The 21,414-nt window shown below is 44.6% G+C and overlaps 2 long non-coding RNA genes across 5 annotated transcripts in view; one reads left to right on the plus strand and one right to left on the minus strand.

The window, feature by feature from the left end:
- LOC140848507 (uncharacterized) overlaps positions 1-11,726 on the plus strand; it is a 31,353-nt gene extending 19,627 nt beyond the window's left edge. Inside the window, exons 3-4 of the long non-coding RNA XR_012129528.1 lie at positions 8,708-8,864; positions 10,271-11,726. This is a non-coding gene — a long non-coding RNA (uncharacterized lncRNA). The remainder of the gene's footprint in view (positions 1-8,707; positions 8,865-10,270) is intronic.
- Positions 1,535-21,414, minus strand: part of LOC108406392 (uncharacterized) — a 56,484-nt gene continuing 36,604 nt past the window's right edge. For 2 of the 4 annotated variants that reach the window (XR_012129523.1, XR_012129518.1), the window contains 2 exons: positions 7,670-7,728; positions 1,541-1,648 (listed from right to left, as the gene is read on the minus strand). This is a non-coding gene — a long non-coding RNA (uncharacterized lncRNA). Of the gene's footprint in view, positions 1,649-7,669; positions 7,729-21,414 lie in introns of all 4 variants that reach the window. The other 2 variants (XR_012129519.1, XR_012129520.1) reach the window with 2 other exon arrangements.

Consider the following 21,414-nt stretch of genomic DNA (forward strand, 5'->3'; position numbering starts at 1 on the left):
AGGTCGGAGCTGTGGTCAAATCCCGTCTCTCTTAATTAACAAGTGCATGGCCTCGGTTAGGTGCCCATTTCTCTGAGCTCATTTCTTATCTATACAAAACGAATAATAATAGTATGAACTTCAAACAATTATTTCAGAATAAAATACTGTGAAGTAGTATATGGGCAATGCCAATCACAATGTCTGCCACATAGTAGGTGCTCAATAAACAGTAGCCAAAAATGATTGTCATTGATTTTTTAATTTAAGAAACATTTACTAAGTGTCAAGCAGCAGGAAAAAATAAAACAGAAGACCTGTCCTCCAGAAATGCATCATCTAGGGCCAGAGGTAGATGTCTCGGCAGGCAATGAGGGTCTAGGTCTAAGAATGGCCACAGTGTGGGTGCTAGCAATGGTGGGGCCTGATGTGGGCTGACAGGAAGATGGGAAGGAAAGGCCAGGCTGGTCAGGATTTGGTTAACACAGGCTGTGGGGGGCCTGGGAGAACTTCCAGAGAGACAATGTGGTATTCTGCCTTTTTATACTGAACATCAAATTGCAAGCACGTTTGATGTTGCTACATAATCTTGCTGTCATTTTTAGTGACTGCATAGTATTATGCTGCTTTGAGATACTGTATTTTCCTTCACCTTTCCCCTGTCATTCATTTCTGAGGTCACCAATTTGGAGCTATTAGAGATTCACCACAATGAGCAGGCACGTGACAGTTTTTCCTTTCAGGAATTGTTTCTGCGGGATAAATTCTAGGTCAAAGGGTATAAACACTTTTTAATAGCCTTTGCAACTCACTGCCTGGTTGTCAAAGGGTTCACACACTGGATATTATCCTAATTTTCTGTGTTTTGTCAGAATAGGTAAAATTGATACTTCAGGGTTGTTTCAGTTTCCATGTCTTTGACGAGCTGTTTGGTGGAGAAAATTGAATTTCAATGAATATCTGGGGTGGATATAAGAAAAGAAAAGTGCAGGAAATTTTGAGTATAGGTCTGGACTTTGGGAGGTGCAGGGGGAGGATGAGGTTTGCATGCTGACATAAATTGCATTTCTTAATTGCAATTCACCTTAATTGTTTGTATTTCACCTCTCTTTTGTGGCTGATTAAATGAATAATTAACATCATAGTAATCACCACTAAATGCATGTACCAAAGGGTAAAAGTGGTCATTTGTAACCCTGGCTGCCTTTTCAGGAGGTGGGTGAGTATTAGATGGGGACCCTTTATTCCACTGACCACTGTGAAAGGTTTGGAAAAGCAGTTGAAAACAGGATATTTGTGGAATTTCCATTACGGGCTGGCAAGTTACTGGGGTTGTTTCTGTCTGCCTGAAGTGTATCTACCATGGCCTCAGGGAAGGGGCAGGGTGATGGCCATCCCATGATAGTGGAAAGGGTTAGGCGTCCACGAAGTCCTGAGCAGAAGGAGGTGAGGAAGGGGAGGCCTGCTCCTTCTGCTCCCAGCCCAGGGACCTGCCTCAACCATCAGACTACTCAGGCTACTGTGACACAATGCCATCAACTGGGGGGCTTAAACAGCAAACATTTATTTCTCACAGACTGGAGGCTGAGAAGTCCAAGTTCAGGGTGTCAGCATGGTCAGGTTCTGATAAAGTCCTCTTTCTGGTTTGCTGTCTTCTTGCTGTATCCTCCTGTGGTGGAGAGCAGAGAAGCTCTCTTGTAAAGATTCTTCTAAAGATACTAATCCCATTTTAGGGCTCCCTCATTATGACCTAACCACTGCTCAACCCCACCTCCTGGTACCATCTCATTGGGAGTCAGGATTTCAACACGTGAATTTGGGAGGACACACACATTTGGGCCGCTACAGAAGGGAAGGAACCGGAGTGCCACCAAGATGGCAGAAGGCTATGTGCTTTGCTCTGAGGTGATCCTCCTTCCTTTGAGCCCCAGATGTCCATTAAAATCTACTTAGCTAACCTGGCTGCTTGTTGTCAGTTGATATTTAATGAAAACCAATATGAAGACTGAGTTGCCAGACAAAATGGACTTGAAATAGGCATCAGGCGGGCATGCAGAAGCTGGGGATACTGAGGCTCAGGCAGGCATAGCCACAGAGAAATCACAAAAATGGGTGGAGAGGGGCTGTGGGCTCTCAGTATGGTGATCCTGGGTTGCTCCAGCCCAGAGATGCCCATTTCTCCGAGCCAGTCTCATGAAATGGTAAAGAACGTGTGGGCTCTGGCAACATGCAGTCTAGATCTGAACCCCGCTTCTCCCTCTTAGGAGCTGACATTGGGCAGGTCACGTATTCTTAATCTTATTCTTTCATGTGCATGAGGGGGTAATAAGAGCACTAATTTCCTAGGATTGTTGTGAGGATTAAATCCTGAAAAATCCAAGCACTTGTGTTCCTACTAAGGATTCCCACCATTACCAAATTCTCCAGTATTCTGTTTCCCACAGTTCACCCCTAATCCAGACTAGTCCTGGCCTGTCTCGCTCCCCTGAGGTCCAAGGTGACTACTCCAGGAGCTCCTTAAAAGGGATGACCAAATCTTATTTCTCTCTGTAGCCCTTGCACCCAGTATTGGCCCAGATTAAGAGAGCAATGTAGACTGAGTGAATGAATGAATGAGAGCGAGAAAGAGATTAGGACAGCATATTTTAAAGCCAAAGTCTTAAAAACTTCAGGAGTGCTAGAGTTGGAGAAGGAAATCGAATGGCTGAACAGTTATGACCACGGGCTCTAGCATCAAGAGAACTCAGTTCGAATGCTCTCTCCGCCATAACATAAGTTAGCTGTGTGGCCTAGCTGGCCACTCGTTCCCATGCCTCAGCGTCCCCTTCTGTGAAACGGGGCTAGTTCTGGCACCCTCATGGGATTGGCTGTCCGCCATTCAGTAAGTGATGGCCTAGCCACAGAAGGCCAGGGGAGGGAAAGTGCTGCTGTTATTATTACTATTGTGTCTACAGAGCAGTGGCTTGTTCAGCAAAGATGGCTGGGCCCCGACCCCAGAGTTTCTGATTTCCTAGGTCAGCGTGAGGGTCCATGACCTGCATTCTACCAGGATCCAGGTGAGGCTGGTGCTACTAGCCTGAGAACTGCTGCCTGACCTACTGCCTGTGAGACCAGAGCACGGGCTGTGCTTGGCAGCGGCGGTGAAGAGGAGCAAAAACGCGAAGGAACAAGGGCAACAAAAACTTGCAAATTCATCACAGAGCTTCCCGGTCTGCGTATCACAGCTGGGTTTGTGTGTGCCCAGAACCTGATCCCTCATCCTGCCACAGCCCCTGAAGACAACTATACAGGCTGCACACAGAGCAAAGGCATCCAGCTTCAGTTTCAAGGGCCAATGGAGCTGAAATCCCCACACAAGATGCCTTTTTCAGCCCTTAGGGTTGTGTGTGTGTGTGTGTGTGTGTGTGTGTGTGTGTGTGTGTGTGGTGGAGAAGCTAGGGTATCTAGCCTGTTGCCTCCTGCCTCTATCAGGCTCAGCAATTTGCCCCAGAAAAACATACAAGAACGATCATTTGCTACACGCAGTCTGATTTGAAAACATTTGAGAAGCCTCACCCTAAAGCTGCATTGTCCAATCTGATAGCCCCTAGGAACATGCATCTAGTACAAATTTAGATGTGTCCTAAGTGTAAAACACATACCAGATTGTGAAAACTTAGAACAAAAGTCAGACACTCATTAATAAGTTGTTTTACAATGATTACATGCTGAAATGCTAATATTTTAATACATTAAATATGCTACTAAAATTATTTTACTTTTTAATGTGGCTACTAGAAAATTTTAAATCACGTATGTGGCTTCCATTGTGTGTATGGACAGTGCTGCTCTGGAAAGAAAGTTAACATTTTCCAGAAACTGTAAGTAGTTTAGTCTGTCTGCAAGGGTGCTGTGTGTGTGTGTGTGTGTGTGTGTGTTCGTGCGTGTGTGTATGCGCATGTGTGTGGGGGCGCAGGTATGTGCGTACATGTATGTGTGTGTGTTGTATGTAGTTGAACCACTCAGGGTAGGCAGAGCAGACCCCGTGATAGGCCAAGTGCTTGGACTAGAACCTGTAAGAGACAGTGATTCAGAAGCTGTGAGAGGCAGATTGACCCGATTACATTGTTTAGAATGACACCTAAAAGCAGAGTGGAGGGAAGACTGAGAGGTCTCACAAAAACAAAGCCTTGAGAAGCAATTCAGTGGAACTGAATGAGGAGGAGCCAGCTGACAATCACATGGCCCAAGTTTGTACCCAGTATGCTCAGGCTCAGGCTGGCCTAGAGGTTATGAGCATGCACTTTAGAGCTAGACTGCTTGGTTTGATTCCTAACCCTTCCACTAACTACCTGTGTGACCTTAAGCAAGTTACTTAACTTTGCTTATTAATAAACTGTGTCTGTTTATTCTTCTGTAAAATGGGGATCTAAATCATCAGGAAGCTTAAATGTGTTCAGATATAAAGTGCTTAAAACAGTGTCTGTTTGGTCCTGCTTGGTCACATGCTCCTCTCTCATTTTGCCAGAAGGATGTGATCATATGATTGGATTAGTCTAGGTCTTGTGCGCAGACCAGGTGAACAGGCAGCTGGGTCTGTCACCCCAGGAAAGGGGAGAGGCAGGGCAGTGTACCAGCAGACACAAACAGCAGCTGCCCTGTCTACTCCACCCTCCTGGCCCTATGACCTTGGGCAAGTGACTCAATGGATCAGAAGCCCAACTTCTGCTTCTGCAAAATCTTCCTAGAGAAATTGTAAGGATTATGCAATCCCTGCCTCAGTGAAGGTGACCAGCAAATAATTTATGGCAATGCTGCCGTCATTGGCAGTAAAGACTTAACTTTTGGCTGGGGCTAGACGATTATCTGAACTTGGGAGCTGTGCTTTCTGGGGGTCAGATCACACCTCAAACTCTCAAGTTAGTGTCAACAGAAAAGTCAGCTGTGACTTTTGGACTGAGACCTGATGGCTGGGCCCTGGCCTGGCGTCTGTTTAATAAACATCCCCCAGCCTCCTGGAAGGCTTTCTTCACTTGCTATGCAGTTTTGGACCAACCTGTTCTTTCGTAGCTGGGGTTTTGTAAGAGGCCAAATTCCAGGCTGGTGCAGGATAAACACGATCATCTGGCTAATGATTGGTGAGTTGGCCTGGAATGCAGTTTACTGCAGATTTCAATGGAGGAGAGTTGGTCACCCCCTGGGCAGTTTACAGGGAGGTTGTTAAAACAGGAAGGAGTTTCCAAGCTCTGCAGGGTGGCTGCTTGGCATTTTTCTCTAGCCTTTTTGAAGGAGAGGAGACATCTGCTACCAAATGGGAATTCTCTGCCTCAATTTGATTTACAAAGAAATAAAAGCCTCTTGGTCAAAGCCTTACATTTTTCTAATGCTTTTCAGCTTACAAAGATTCTCAATTCTACCACCATTCTAGGTTTGTAGGTGGGGAAATTGGAGCTCAGAGAGGGGAAGTGAGTTACCCAAGGACACACAGCCAGGAAACAGCAAGGCTAAGATTTGAAAATTTTCCACAAAGCAAATCAGGAAAAATAGTAGCTGTGCTCAGTTCTTTAGATTGGCAGCTAACCCTTCTTTCTGGTTGAGGACACTTGACTTGAACACAATCTTGGGGGGTGGGGGAGTGAAAGTGTCCCTTGTTCCAGTGTGGGTGTGGTCATGGTAGGGAAAGATTTTTCTTTTTATCTAGTTCAAAATTCTAAAAGTCTGATTTCCTAACCTCACACTGTCCTCCACTGTTCAAACACAGCCCCCCCAGCCTTCCCAACCCAACTCTGGTGTCTAAAGGGGTTTCAAGGTGGATAGGTCTATGGGATAGGATCTGAGGTGAGTTCCTAGCCTGGTTACAACCCTGCTGCCCAACCTTAGGCAGATGACTATCTCTGGACCTCAGTTTTTTAATCTGCAAAAGGAGTATGTAAAGTCTGGATGAGCTCCAAGAGGCCATCCATGCTTCTAAAACTTCTAGCCTGGCCCCCTGCCTGCAGTTCTGCTAAGGAAGAGCTGGTGCCCGGGTAAAGTTCTGACCCTTCCCTGCACCTCAGTGGTCTGTTCTTGCGGGGGACATCTGCACGTCTCCCCAGGCCCCCGACGGATGGCCCCAGCTGCCCTCTCTGGTGAGCTAAGTGCAGCATTTGTAAGAACTGATGGAGGAGATAAAGACAGACCTGGTGAAATGAAGCACACTCTCTTCCTGCCCCCATGCAGCCTTCCACCCCCCAGGCAGCTGCAGACTGGCCCGGGGGAGAACTGGTTGCCATCCCGGAATGGCAAAGCTCAGGGTGGGCAGGTTCCATTAGCTCATTCTCCTAATTGTTCTGGCTGGTTATTGTTTCCCCTGATTAATTTCCAATTATCACTGGGGAGCCCAGCTTGGGTTTGATTCTGCCAGTTCTCTGGAGCCAGTTCTCAGCTATTTCTGACTTGGCCAGATCCAGGGCCTTTCTGCGTCCATGTTAGCTGTCATTCAGGGAGGGCCTTCTGGGCGCTTACCACATCACCATCTTCATGAAACACTGTGAAACTGGTTTCATTGTTGCCATTTTACAAACGAGGGACCTGAGGGTCAGTGAGGCAGGCTGACTTGTCCAGGTTCCCGCAGGTAGTGAGTGGTAAACATGAATGTTGACTTACAGATTTTTAAACACATGTGCATTTTAGCAAAATTGTGCTCTCCGTGTTCCTCTTTTATTGCACCTAATTCACTGCCTTGTCTTGCAATTCTTGAATTATTTAGAAACAATTAATCCACACACAAACCTCAGGCTTTGTCTTTTCAGTCGGAAACCCAGACTCTGTGACATTCAGGACATTTCTAAGCTAGCCAGGAATCCCTGGTCACATCAGGAATAAGCAAAGCCATTTGGGTTTTAATAACATGGTGAGAAAATAGTGTGACTTTAAAGTCTTTATTAGCCCTGGAATGCATTTTCCAAAGCAGGAATTAGCTGACCCAGGCAGAGTGTCAGCTGGAAAAACAAGGTCTGGGTTAGGTGGCCCAGAAAGAAACCTGCTTTGGTGCCCAGAGCCTCCCATTGATTTCAATTGCTGGTTAGCACAGGCCAGCAGAACAATTGTCCCATCAGTGAATGTGTCATTAGAAATGACCCCACACAACTAATGGGGGGTTAATACTGGCTTGCATGATCATTGGTATGGTTCCTGTTCTCATTTTTACTAATTACCTGTCTATCATTCCCTTTAAATTTGTACTGTAATAATTAGCCAGGCCCCAACGAAAAGCTGGTTACCCTTAACCTTGGCTAGATGAAAGCTCAGTGACCGTTAAAGTCTGTGAAGTCATTTAACTCTGACTGCCTAGGGAGGTAATGTAGCAGATATTTGGTAGAAAATGTTTATAACCCATATTTGTTCATCATTTCACAATCTTCAGAGCTCAGAGTAACTTTGAGGTCATGAGAAAGGATTCTCTCTGGTCAAAAAACCATGGTGCACCAACCAAATCTGGCCCATCCCATATTTCTGCCAGTAAAGTTTTATTGCCATACACCTGTGCCCATTCATGTATATATCATCTAGGGCTGCTTTTGCACTACAACAATCGGGCTGAGTAGTTGCCTCAGAGATCATGTGGCCTGAGAAGCCTGAATATTCAATATCTGAGCCTTAACAGAACATATTTGCTGACCTGTGCTCTACTTCACAAATGCCAAGGTTGAATCCTGGATCAGCTACTCACCAGCTGTGTGAATCTTGAGCAAATTACCTTATCTGCATTCTCTGCTTCAGTATCTTCATCTGTTAACCAAAGATAACAATAGTACATGCTACCAGCACTCACCAACTCCTTCAGTTATACATACTCTCTTAAGCTTAGGCATGACCAGGGGACTCACCTTGAGCAATTACATGTAAGTGGAAGTGATGTACATCACCTCTACACAGCAGGCATGCGAGCTGGTCTGGGTTTTCTGTGCTCTCCCTCTGACACATTGACTAAGGAGGCCATGTGCTCTGGATGCTGCAACTGCAGGATGGTCAGTGGGATTCCCAAATGATTAACATGAATAATGGTCCCCTCAACTCACAAAGGATGGATTTAGCATGAGTGAGAAGTAAAACTTTGGTGTTTAAACCCCTGAGATTTGAGCATTGTTTGTTATTTCAGCTTACACTAATCAACTGACCCACTTCATAGGGTTTTTGTTAGGATTAGGTGAGTTAGAAAGTAGCTGGCATTTAGTAAGTACTTAATGAAGTAAGTGTTAATGAAAATTACTAATATTATGTCAATTATTATTAATACACATGTATACTATTTTTCACAAGTTACTGCATTTTCACTTCACAATAACTAGGGGTGGTGACTATTTTCTTAATTTATTTATTCAGTGGGCAATTAAAGGACACCTATTTTATGTTAGGTAATATTCTAGACTCCAGGATATAGAAATAAATCAGAGAAGTTTTTGGTTCATAGAGGGGAGGTTTATCTAACCCAACAGAGTAGAAGTGATATTAAAGGAAGGCATCTCAGAGCTGAATCTTGGAAGGTAAGTAGAAGTTTACCAGATAGAGAAGGGAAGGAAAGTCATTCAGGGCAGAGGGAACCAGCATATGCAATGACACAGAAGCTGAAAATACATGTTCTTTTGGGGGAACATTGAGCAGACTGGTGTGTTAAAGGGACAAAATTTTGGTTAGGGATATAATAGACAGTGTTGTTTGGCCATTCAACAGACATTTGCAATGTACTTCTTACCCATCTACTTTACAGTATGGAGAGAGGCAAGATACATGCTTTACCAGCCTCCCTTGCAGCTAGAGATGGCCATATGACACAGTCTCATCCAAAAAAAATGTCAAGAGAAGTCTCCTGAGGATCTTCAGATTAAAGTAAGAAAGCCAGTGAAGAGATCTCCTCTATGCTATGTGTGAGTATAATGCCTGGAGCTGCGGCAGCCATCTTGTGATAATAAGGGGTAAGCCAAGAAAACTGGGAAGACAGGGAACCAATATATGAACCTGCATCTGCTGCAACCCTGAAAGTATGTACCCCTACACTTCTTGATAAGAAAAAATGTACATTCTTGTGGTTTAAGTGGCAGCTCATTTGTTATTTTGATGCTCTTGACTAGGTATATTAACTGATAGGGGAGTTGTGAGAATGAGGGTGGAGAGGTTAGCAGGTCCAAATCATTCAGGGTCCCTAATGGCAATAAGGGTGAGTTATGTTGTATGGGAAGGAAAACTCAGGCTTAAAGGGGGTAAGTCACTACCTAGGATCCCACTGCTAAGAGGTATCACAACTGGGATTTTCACAGAGATCTTCCAAGCTAAGACCAGGGCTCTTCCATTGCTGTGAAGGGCATTTCGCTTCCTCAGCTGAATGGTCCTAGGCAGTCCCTGCAGAGAGGCTTGCTCATGGCTTGTTTCAGCCCACATGTCATTTCTAACTGCATGTTGCATAAGTTGAGATTTTGCTAAAGCTTCTTACTAATTTGGGACCAGATCTGTGAATTTCGTAAAGAAGGAGACTTGAGGAGGTGTGTGGGTAAACCAGAGATGGGGAGAAGGTAAAGCAACTTAGGGCCAAACTGGGCTTGGGGGAAGGACTCACAAAGCCCCAGGATATGGTGGGAACTAGAAAGAGGAAGGATGGTGCCAACCCTTTCACTGTCTTGGTTTCACTGGCTGAGATGAAGGTTACAGGCACAGCAACATTCCCTGTCCCTGTAGTGTGCACCTCTCTGACACGTGGTACTCCAACGGGCATCTAGGAGCTCCTGAGCTCCTCAGGGCCAGGACAGTCCCAGCACAGCTGAGTCCCTCAGAGCCTGGCATAGTGTGTGACCCAGAAGGAGACTTATCAGTGTCTGCCCCATGTGGACTGAGACTTAAGACAAAATGAAATTAAGGGTGACTTCATCTCTTGGGTAGCCACCTCCTCAGAAGACAGTGTCACATGCCATTTTTTTTGCCTCCCAGGGTCCTTATTAAGCCAGGTAGACCCAACTCACACATCAGGCTCCCAACCAAAAAAAAAAACCAACTTCAAACACTGGCTGATATTCAATCCAGTTTAACAGTAAAGAGGGCCAGTTCTGAGAATCAAATGGCCTGCTGCCATTTACTAGCTGTGTGACTACTGGCAACTAGTTTACCATCTCTATGTGTTAGATCTCTCCTCTAAGAAAGTATTGATTTCATATACTTTGAGGATGAAGTGAGTTAATAATGCAAAATGCTGACATGTATTAAGCACTTGATAAATGTTATCATTGGTATATTATTATTATTATATCAGTTGTTACTATTGTGATTATCATTATGATTCTAGGCAGCACTCAGGACCCGGACCCTCACATGGACCCCATTCCAGCTCATGGGGCTTATAGTACTCCTATCTCCCGTCTTTGCCAGTGTGCTCCTGACTACTGACATCTACCCTGCCATTGCTGTCGCTGGATTGGGAATCAATTTTCTTGCCCTCAGGACTTGGGGCCCAGCATTCTGTTATAGATCCAGGCTTTGTCAGCCCTTCAGACCCAGTGTCCCCTGTTGTCCCAGGTAGGACCAGCCTTGACCCCACACTGCCCCCGCTCCTCTGCCTTGCTCCCAACCTGCCACCCCTCTCTGTGCTCTCCTGGGGGAGGCGGGTGGCAAGGGAGGGGAGAAGTGTGCCCTGGCAGGCCCGGCCATGCTGAGCCTTGTTTGCGTATTTCCACCTTCACGCTCCAGTTGCTGTCGCCCCTGACTCACCAGTTAGTTAACAAGCTCCAGAACCATTCCTCTTCCCTGTGGCACCTCATCAGACAGCCCATCTCGCCTGCGGGAGGGCGAGCCCTGTGGGAATAGTTCTGCGAGAGAAGTTTGCTTGCGTGTTTCGCCATGCATCCGTCCATGCTTTCTCAGTGCTCTGAGAGCATCTCAAGGGCAAAGGCTCTATCCTTTCTCTCTTTTGCAGTGTGTGTGTATGTGTGGACCATTTTGCTTTTCACAGGGGGGAATCGTGGGCCAGCTGGCTAGCTGATCAGGGAGGATATTATTTTTAACAATAATAGTAGTAGCTCACATTTACTGAGCACCTAGTATAAGCCAGGCAGTCTGAGAAGCATTTTATGTGAATTAACTTGCAGAATGTTCACAATAACCTTGGGAGGGCAGGTGCTTTTGAATCACGATTTCACAGCTAAAGAGACTGCAGCTTAGAGATACTTACCCAAGTCATGCAGCTACTAAGTGACAAAGGCAGGACTGGACCCTAGCCTGTCTGATTCCAAAACTATGCCCTTAATCTGTGCTTCTCAAACTTTTGGGGGCATACAAATCACTTGGTGACCTTGTTAAAATGCAGGCTCTGGGTTGGATTTAGCATTTCTAAGAAGCTCTCATGTGATATTGATGCTGCTGATCCAAGCACAGACTTTGAGAAGTGCAGATCTAAATCACACTATTATTTCCTCCTGCTATGTTAGGTTGACTACAGGATGTTCAATTAAGTTCTTTCCTGGAAGGAATTTCCTAAAATAGAGCCATGGAAAAGGTTCATGCCTAGGAGTCCTGGATTTGAATTCCAGCAATATTTAGTTATCCTGACCTTGGGCAACTTTCACTCTTAGAAACTCAGATTCCTTGTCTGCAGGCTGAGGCTAATAGCACCACATGATAGATTATTATGAAGGATCAGATGTGATAATGCCCCTGAAAAAGAGCTCTTTTGACTGTACAGAAAGGAACTTATTAAATAATAAAAACAAAATAATATTAACAACTCCCAAGGGAATGGACCATTGATAGAGTTCTGAGTCATACCCATTCAGTTTTTTATTCATTCCCCAAATAATATTTTTATTTATTTTTTTACCATCCATTGATCAAGGACTCAAAGATTCCTCAGCGTTTTATTGCTGTAATTAGGAGCTTTCACTACCTCAGCTTCTGAGTCTTACAGAACTCTCTGTGACGTGTTGTTTTATACCCACAAACTGATTCTCTCAAGTCCCTTCCATCTTTGGCATAATAGACAAAACAGGAAGAAAGCCTGGGTCCAAAATAAATGAGATCACAATGAGAGCGTGACTGAGCAGGAATGCTGAGCAAAGCTGACACCCACCACTGAATTCCCAGCCATGGAGGTGCAGCACGGAGAGCAATAGATGGTTGCAATAGATATTGCTAATATGACCGACTGACAGATTACTGGGATTTTAGGTATTTTCATTAAGTCCCTTTATCTGTCCTTAGTAATCAACTAGATATGGTGAGTTAATGATGGTCTCAAATTCTTTGCTGATCCTCCCATTAAGAGGTGACGTCTAATGTCCTGTCCCTTGAATCTAAGCTGGCCTTGAGACTTACAAATGACTGTGGCCACAGTGACATTCTAGGGCTTCCAAGCTGAGGCCTTAAAAGGAAGATTGAGAGCTTCTGTGTTCTCCCTCTTGGAAGTCAGCTGCTTCCAAGAAATTTGGTCCAGACTACTGAGGGGTATGAGGCCACGGCGTGGAAAATGAGTGAGAGGCCATCTGAGGCATTGTAGCTCCAGCCAGGCTTCCAGTGGAAGGCAGCCTCATTTCTACACCCAGCAAACCTTTCCTGCGTGTTAAGCCAGTGGCCCTTAGAGTGGTGGCTACACCAGTGGCATCAGCATCACCCAGGAACTTGGTAGACAGGTAAATTCTGGGCCCTACCTCAGATCTACTGAATCGCAGATCCTGGGGTAAGGCCTGGAAACCTGCGTGACCAGCCTTTTGGGTTGTTCTGCAGCAGCATTCAAAGTTAAGAACCACTGGCCTCAGCCAATGGTTTTCTACCCTCACTGTGCATCTTACTGACCTGTGCACTTCAAACATATACACTCGCTCAGGGCTCACCCCAGACCTACTGGATCAGGGAAGGCCAAGGTATGCGCGGGGTTTAAAGAGTCCCATCCTGACTCTGCTGTGCAGCCAGGTACCCTGGAGGCATTAAGGATGATCCTCATAAAGCTGGGCCTTGTAGACCAGGGCTTACTGCATAGATGCATAAATGATTTACCTGAAACTTTGGTAAAAGAGCAGATTCTGATTCAGTAGATCTGGGGAGGGGCCTGAGGTTATGCATTTCTAATAAACTACCAGCTGACAAACCTCACTTGGAGCAGCAAAGCTCTTGGGAGTCTCTGAAGGGTAAGTGGCTTAAAAGGCAGTTTTACATTACATGTACAGACACAGAAACCCACACACCCTTCTATAAAGCCTCAGTTGGAGGCAGCATTGTGGAGTACCACTGGGACGGGCTCAGTGCCCCACCTGCAGTCTTCCAGCCCCTAGAGGAGATGCCATTTGAGCTTTGCCTCAAAAGATGAAAGGCAAAAAAGATTCTGTCCCACAGACGTGGAGTGGGACATTCTTTTTTCCAGTTTTTTTGGTAAACTACACATAAAATTTACCATCTTAACCACTTTTGAGTATACAGTTCAATGGTATTAAATACATTTATGTTGTGCTACCATCACCAACGTCCATCTTCATAATTCTTTTCATTTTTTACACCTAGACTCATGAACTCTCTGTCTCCCCATCTTCCCCAGGCCCCAGTCCCTAGCAACCACCATTCTGCTTTCTGTCTATGATTCTGACTACTCTAAGTACTTCGTGTAAGTAGAGTATTTGTCCTTTTATGACTGGTTTATTTCACTTAGCATAATATCCTTAAGTGTCATCCATGTCATAGCATGGTGTCAGAATTTCCTTCCTTTTTAAAGTTGAATAATATTCCATTTTATGCACATGTATATAGCACATTTTGTTTATCCATTCATACATCAACGGATGGATAAACAAAATGTGCTATATACATGTGCATAAAATTGCTGCTTCCATGTTTTAGCTATTGTGAGTAATGCTGCCATGAACACACCATACAAATATCTCTCTAGACCTTGCTTCCAATTCTTTTGGGGGTATATACCCAGAAGTGGAATTGCTGGATCATATGGTAATGCTATTTTAAATTTTTTGAGGAACTGCCTTGCCATTTTCCACAGCAGCTCTCCCATTGTACATTCCGACCAACAGTGCACAAGGGTTTCAATTCCTCCACTTCTTCACCAACACTTGTTATTTTCTATTTATTTGATTGTAGCCACCTTAAGGGGTGTGAGGTTGAAGAGTGGCATTCTAAGGCCAAGGGAAGGAATAGCCTTGTTAAGGAAGCCCAAAAGAGCTACTCAGTGTGGCCAGGTCAGCATGGGGAAAGGGAAATGAAGCCAGAAATGGTACATGGTGAGATTATGAATAGCCTTGAACATCAGGCTAAAAAGTCTGAATTTTATCCCATGGGCCACAGGGAACCATGGAAGACTCGTCGGCAGGGTAGTGGCATCTCGGTGCAACCAGAACCTGGTTGCCCCAGAAGGTGGGAAGCTACCCTGAATGCCATCACAGTCAGAAGATTTATATGGTGAGACACAGTGATACAAGAAAGACTTGGGAGTTTGGAATGAAATGCAACAGACCAGTATTTTGAAGTTAGTCATTTGGGAGCTTGGCTCCTGTACAACCATTCAAACTGCATGAACCAGAAAAATGTCAGGAACTACACAAGGACATATAGAACAGTCATGCCATGCTTTAAAGAGAACAGTTCTACAATATCTTTGAGAATTGTCCCAAGGAGGAGGAACAGCAAGGTTCCCCCTCCCAGAGAGCATAGCTCTGCTCACGTGTTCCAGTAAGTAATGTTCTCCTTGCCATGATGAACAGAAAAGTGTGTGTGATGGAATGAAAATCCCCACTGCCCGGCCACCCGTGGGCAGTCTCGGTTACTATGGAAAATTCCTCATTAAAGTCAGCAGAAGAATTTCCTAGCTAGTGACTATTATTAATAGAAGCTTCAGCCTTGTGCTGACATTCAAGATTGGGTTTTTTAATATGTCATTGCACAAGCCAGGTGATTAAACCCCTATGCTTTTTAAAAGCAAAGAGAATGCACCCACCTTCACCAGGCTGACTACCCTTTTTAATAACCCACGCGGTCCTGCTCAGTTAGCATGAGAACAAAACTGCAACCATGAAATTATTTTAACAAGACCATAAAAAAAACAATTTGCTTGAGTGATGTTTAGGGAGAATCTGGTGGGGGTTGGGGGGAGACCCACCCTCTCTCTAAACTAATTAAACTGTACTATATGTCCTTGTGTAGTTCCTGACATTTTTCTGGTTCACGCAGTTTGAATGGTTGTACAAGGATTGGCACCATGCTCCCAAATGGCTAACTCAAAACAAGAGCAGGGTCTCCAGAGTGTTCTTGAGCAGCTAGCAAATTGAGGGAAAGTTATTTTGGGTTAATCAATGTACTTCAGTTGCAATCACATCTTGCCTCATGGAAAAGACTGAAAACAAAGAATCACTGAAGTCCACCTCAGGGTGAACTGGGAAGTAATGTTGACTTTTCTATGTTGTTTTTAATTTTATTTATTTATTTATTCACATTTCTTAAAATCATACCCTGTTTTAGATGAAACCATTGACAATGGTCCCTCATTTTCTGTCCACTCAACCCCACCCCCTTGATAATTTATATCTTTCCTACTCACACTCGCTATTACCGGAAGCCACTGGCAGTTTCCTTGAACATCTTTACAGGCAAGTGGTCTATTCTCAGACTGGTGGGGACTAGACATTGATTAATGGCTGAGAAATTTGGTTCTTGGCAAGACAAGGCTTAGTTTAAGCTAGAAAGGCCTTTGGGTATTGGTCAGGCTCTTGTTAAAGCCAAATTGAAAAGCATAATAAGTGCCTTGGACACAGCACAATTGTGTACATGTTAGACATGAAACCCCCTTCTGAGAAATGAACCCAAATATCATGCCCTTATAATCCTTCAATTTAATGTTTACCAACCCCTCTGGAGTATAAAGAGAATGTTCCCTTTTGAAACGCTCTTTAACATTGACAAGGCAATAAAATTTGTGGAGTACCAGCCTCCTTTAAATTCCAAAGAACTGTGAGGCACAGATAAAATGTATAATTCAATTCATTTCCAGTTAAGCAATATACAGTGAGCACCTGCCATGTAGAAGGTATGGATGGGGTACCATTCTTTGGGTAAACAAGATGAAGCAGATAGGGGTGCTTCCTGAATTCAAGGAAATTAGACTGTCTTAACCTAAGAGGGGAATCAGTGTGATAAATGGTAGAGCTGCTCACAGTGATAAACCCAAATGTTTTCATTATCCTATACAATACGCGAAGTACATGCATATATGTGCATGTGTACACACAGCTAGCTACACAGGTATTCATATTTCCTGGCAATAGATGCTGGTGGTCTCTGACTGCTCTTCTACTGTGTCATCCAAATCACGGGAAAAACAGCTGGAGTCAGGGGGTTAGTGCGGAGGTGAAAACAACCAGGTGATTGACTAAGAAACTATGGACTTTTAGAGTCTGACAGAGGTGTTGAGTCCCGCCTTGCCACTGACTAACTCTAAGCGTGTCAAATGACAGACACAGTGCCCAGGGTCATGGAGAGGCATTTCCAAGATAAAATATCTGAACCCAATGCCTGGCACTTGGCCAGCTCCCCACATCTGTCGTAGCCCTCCTATCTTGGATGATTCTCACTTTATCAATCCTAAATGTGCCTTGTGCAGAGGCTGTGGGCCATGCTGAAGCTCTGCCGTGCTACCTACTCCCCAGGTCCCCTGCCCAGTGCCATTGCACATCCTGTCTCCTACGCCAGAGCTTCATAAAGAGTGTTGTCTTACTCTTTGCGGAACAGCTACTTGCCCCTGTCTCAAGGAGGAGCTGCCAGGAAGGGAAGCTGCCAGGAAGAGCAGCAACCCAAGTTGGGTGACTTCCTGTTTTGAAACCCAGGGACTTGCTTGCAATCAAGGATGAGCAGTAGAGGGTTGGGGAAGACAGTTCCCAACACCCCATGCATAAAGGGCTGCCTGTCACCTGTGGTTAGCATGATTGGCAATGAGCTCTTGAGACTGCTTCTGGCGTAACGGTATGCCCTCCCTCCATGGGGTGCGTTTTCTTAGAAATCCAATATTCATGAAAGGCATTATTTGGTGGTCTGACTTGGTGTAGGAAAGATAGCATGTTATTTGGTCCACCATGAGGCCATGGTCTATGTTACTCCACCTTTGCCTCTCTGGTGTTTTCCTTCCCTATCCACATGGATAAGAAGAGGCAGGGCTACAAGAACAGCTGGAGAACGCATTACTCATTACCCACAGCTTGACAGAAGCACAATGCCTGTATCTCAACTCCAGTGACACAGCCACCACCCTCTTCCAAGCAGCCATCATCTCTTGCCTGGATACCTACAACAGTCTCCTAATCACAGCTGCCCACGCTTTCACCCTTGCCCTCCTGCAACCTTAGTCCACGAAGCAGTCACCGTCATCTCTCAGAATGAAACCCTGTGACCTGGACTGACCAATCAGGGCACAACTTCCCCCTGGCCAGTGCACATGGTTTCTGGGATGGGCTGTAATTCAAACTAGTGAATAATTACAACTCATCTATGAAGCACTTGTTGTGTGCCTGACATGGAACAAAAAAATCACCAGCCTCTTACTTCCTCACCCTCACAATCATCCCATGGGGCCAGTGCTATTATTATTAGAGGAGGTAACTTGCCAGAGGAATTCAGTGAGGGTACAGTCAAAAAACTGAGCTCAATTGTTTCTGCCTCCAGAACCCAAGCTTCCACATAAGTGTGAGTATGGAGATGGAGCACTCTGTAGATGTTTTCTCTACACAATAGTATTTTTAACTGTAAGTATCTGTCTTCTAGTGAGGCCAGCATTATGGTACAATGCAGCTAAAATCAAGGAAAATAGAGTCCCTGTGAACAGCCTGGCTGCCTGGGGCTTATCCCCCTCTCCTTTTTACCAATAGTGTAAGGACAATATATTTACCATCTTATGATAATGGGCATATTATTTTTCCTGGATGAAAATGCCACATTATAACAATCCGATGGATATTGGTGTATATTGGTGGACTGGTATGTTTTTTCCCTCTGAAACTGAGGTGGACGTTTTTTTGTGCATTCATCCCTGGATGAAATCTCCTGCACAATTCTTCCTTTTTGGTTTGATACAAAATAAAGTTGGCTTTGTGACCATTTCTTATATGTTCAATCCATTTAACAGACTCCCTCAGAGAGAGGAAGGGTCTTGTGCTCTGGGCAGGAATATGGGGGCAGAAAGACCAGTGTTAGGAGCTGTCTCATCTCCAAGCAAGGTACAGGGACCAGATACACCCATCAGTCGATGGGACAATCCCGCCTCTTGGGTCTGCTTGAGAACTGAGCTCATTTAGGTCACCTGCTTAGCATAGGGCCTAGAAAATAATACTTAATGAATTGTAGCTCATTTTATTCATTTTTCTACTGAGAGGAAGAGTTGATTTAAAAACTCATGATTATTGGATTAATTAATTTACATGCCCCAATCCAAACACAAGTTGCTGGTACATAAGCAGCCCAGTCCTTCCTCCTTCTGTCTCCCTTTCTTAATGAAAAAAAATATTTCTCTCATAAAAAGATTGCTAATACAACTGATTTCTATATTTTTAGTTGGAAAAATGCACATGACATTACTTGGTTCTCTCTATATAAAAAAATTCACATAAAATACTTCTTTCCAATTTAGGTGCCAAGGAAAGATTTTCTCCTGAGATATTAGTATATACTTTCTCCTCATATGATGCAGATAATATAGATGGTCATGTTTTCCTTTTTTGCTCTGCCCACTAGGAAGTCCAAAGCCAAATTTGTGGCTCAACTTTGATAGAAGCCTAAAATCCTTCATTTGCTTGTTTATGTTCTAACTTCCTTCCTGGTTTTGATCTATTATATCTTTCCCTAATCTTAATTTGACCTTTATTTATAATTTTCTAGGTTACTATATTATTGTATTGCATTATGTTATTATACATGTATAATATTATCTATATTATTGTAAGATGCATATAGAAAGGGGTTGATTATATACAAATAGGTATTGGGAAGATAATTTATCAAAATATTAAGTATTTTTAAAATCTGCCACACTCACATAATCTGGTAAACCCAGATGGTAACAAATCAGGGTCTGGGGGTGGGGAAGGAAAGGGTGTGTGTGTGTGTGTGTGTGTGTGTGTGTGTGTGTGTGTGTGACAAGAAAGAGAAAGGCAGACAGGACAGAGACATACAGAGAGAAAGGCTTCAACCACAGTGCATATAACTATAATTGGCTTGAGTCCCTGGTGATAGCTTGTCACCTGGAACAGTTCTTGAGCTTTATCTCTATCCTCTGATAAGACTGGGGAGCTCATTTCTCTCTGGACTGTACATCTGTCACAGCCTCCTGGCCATCCCTGGACTCCAGAATGGGCACCTTCAACCCACTTCCTGCCGGGCCCCAGAGTAGTGTCCTTTTGCTTCTAATGCAAACATGAGCACATGATTCTCTTGCTTAAAACTTTTACCGTAACCCACGAAGTAAACCTGAAAATTTCTTAAACTAGTGCAAACCCCTCATTTTATAATTGAGAAGAAAGACCCAGAGAGGTAGAGATTTCCCTGAGGTCACATAGCAAACGGGTGGCCCAGTGGGGAACAGCACTGAAACTTCGCTCCTTTGTTCATTCGTTCCTACACGCAGACATTAATTGACTCAAAAAATAATTTTTTGCAGACCAGTAGGCCTCAGGTGCGCTGTAGGCCCCAGAGAGGCAGCAGTGGGCAGGGGTGACAATGTGCCTGCCATCTTCAGGCTCCCATTCTAGAAATTTCAGATTGTGCTAAGTGGGACACAGGCTACAGAGGGGCAACATGCTGGAGAGAGAATGGATGGGTGTGGGGAGGTGCAGAGGCTGCTGGACATTTGGTGGCTGCAAGGGCTGTTCTGCCTGGGACATGAACCCCAGCAGCCAGCCCAGGGAAGATCTGGGTCTGGGCATATGTCTGGGAGTATGTAGGAGACCCAAAGAGGGCTTGGCTTGATGGGAAACATGCTTTAGCAGGGCCGGAGCTCAGGCAGCAGGGGAGATTGAAGAGGACAGCAAGGCCACAGCAAGATCTCCTGCTCTGTCATCACAATGCAGATTTCAGAAGCTTGTCACAGGTCCAGGTGCATTCTCAGACCAAAAGCCTACATTGAAAACTGAGGAGGAGCTGGGGAGCAGGGCCTTTCCTTCCATGCCCAATCCAAGCAAGGTTCACCCCTGCTCGCGGGATCAGGTTTACACCCAGTGGTATTTTTAGCCTTCTCTTTCCAGCTCAGCAAATGCACCTCACATGAAAAAGGAGACAAATTTATCTCTGTGGTTGAGAAATGTTTCCACGTGAGAGGCAATGTGACAGCAGGAAAAAGCATGGACTTTGAAGTAAAGGGAAGCTGGGTTTGAACCTCAGCTCTGCCACTAAAGGTGTTGTCCTTACATAAGATTACCTCACCTCTCTACATATGGGTGTCCAATCTGTAAGATGGAGTTAATGAGAACTAGGGTTTGTATGGCAATTACACTGAGCCAGACATTATTTTAGATCCTTCAGAAATAGTAGTTCAAGTCATCTGCCTATGAACCCTCTTATAGGCTATTATTATGAAGTTCATTTTACTGAAAGGGAAACTGAGATCCATGGGGGTTACCTAGAATTTAAATCCAAGCAGTCTTGAATCTTGTGTGTGATGCTGCTGTTTGGAGGCTTAAAAGAATGAGGCCTCAGCCTGGGCCCTCATAATATTTAATCAATCTCCTGTTTACCTTAAGGAAGCAGACAGATAGTGTTGTAACCAGATGCTCTATGGCTGCAAATGTGAGGCAATGGAGAGGTGAAGCTGGTTGGCTGTGTTGCTCACCAGAATCCTAAACCCAGCAGCTAGGTACCAGAGGTATTCCTCAAGTTTTTCAGCCATGGAAAAATAATTGGGCTTAACGTCTTCCCACTGTACTGGGGTGCCCTCAGCTATGACCCTTTCCTCCAGATTCTAATATTATTCAAAGACCACTGCATCCCAGGCAGAGAATGTCCCTCCCCTGGGCTCCCACTGTACTGTGTACATCCTGAATCATGGCCCTTACAAAGCTGGATGGTAATTACCTTCCTTGCCTAGGGCCAGAGTACAAATAGAGGCCCACATATCATATGTCTAAATATTAGAAGTTATAAGTCAAGCTAATAAACTGTTAAATAAAATATGTTCTGTCCATATACCTTGATACATAGATTTATCTAATGATCTGAAAGTCCAAGATGGAATGTAGAAATCTCAGATGCTTCAGAATTCTGTAACTGAGTCTGGTGGCATAGGAGAGCTCGTCCTCACCCCAGGCCTGGCCCATGCCCCACCTTGGTCTCTGTCCTGTACTGAGATGGGCCTTGTGCAGGCAGACACCAGCCTCATGTTCAAGCTCCGCTGTCTACTCTCTCCCTACCAACAGCTCCCCTTTGGCCCCCCTTAGGATTCGAGGTTTGTACAGAGGTAGTTTGCTC

The sequence above is a fragment of the Manis javanica genome, chromosome 1, assembly GCF_040802235.1.
Source record: "Manis javanica isolate MJ-LG chromosome 1, MJ_LKY, whole genome shotgun sequence".
NCBI lineage: Eukaryota > Metazoa > Chordata > Mammalia > Pholidota > Manidae > Manis > Manis javanica.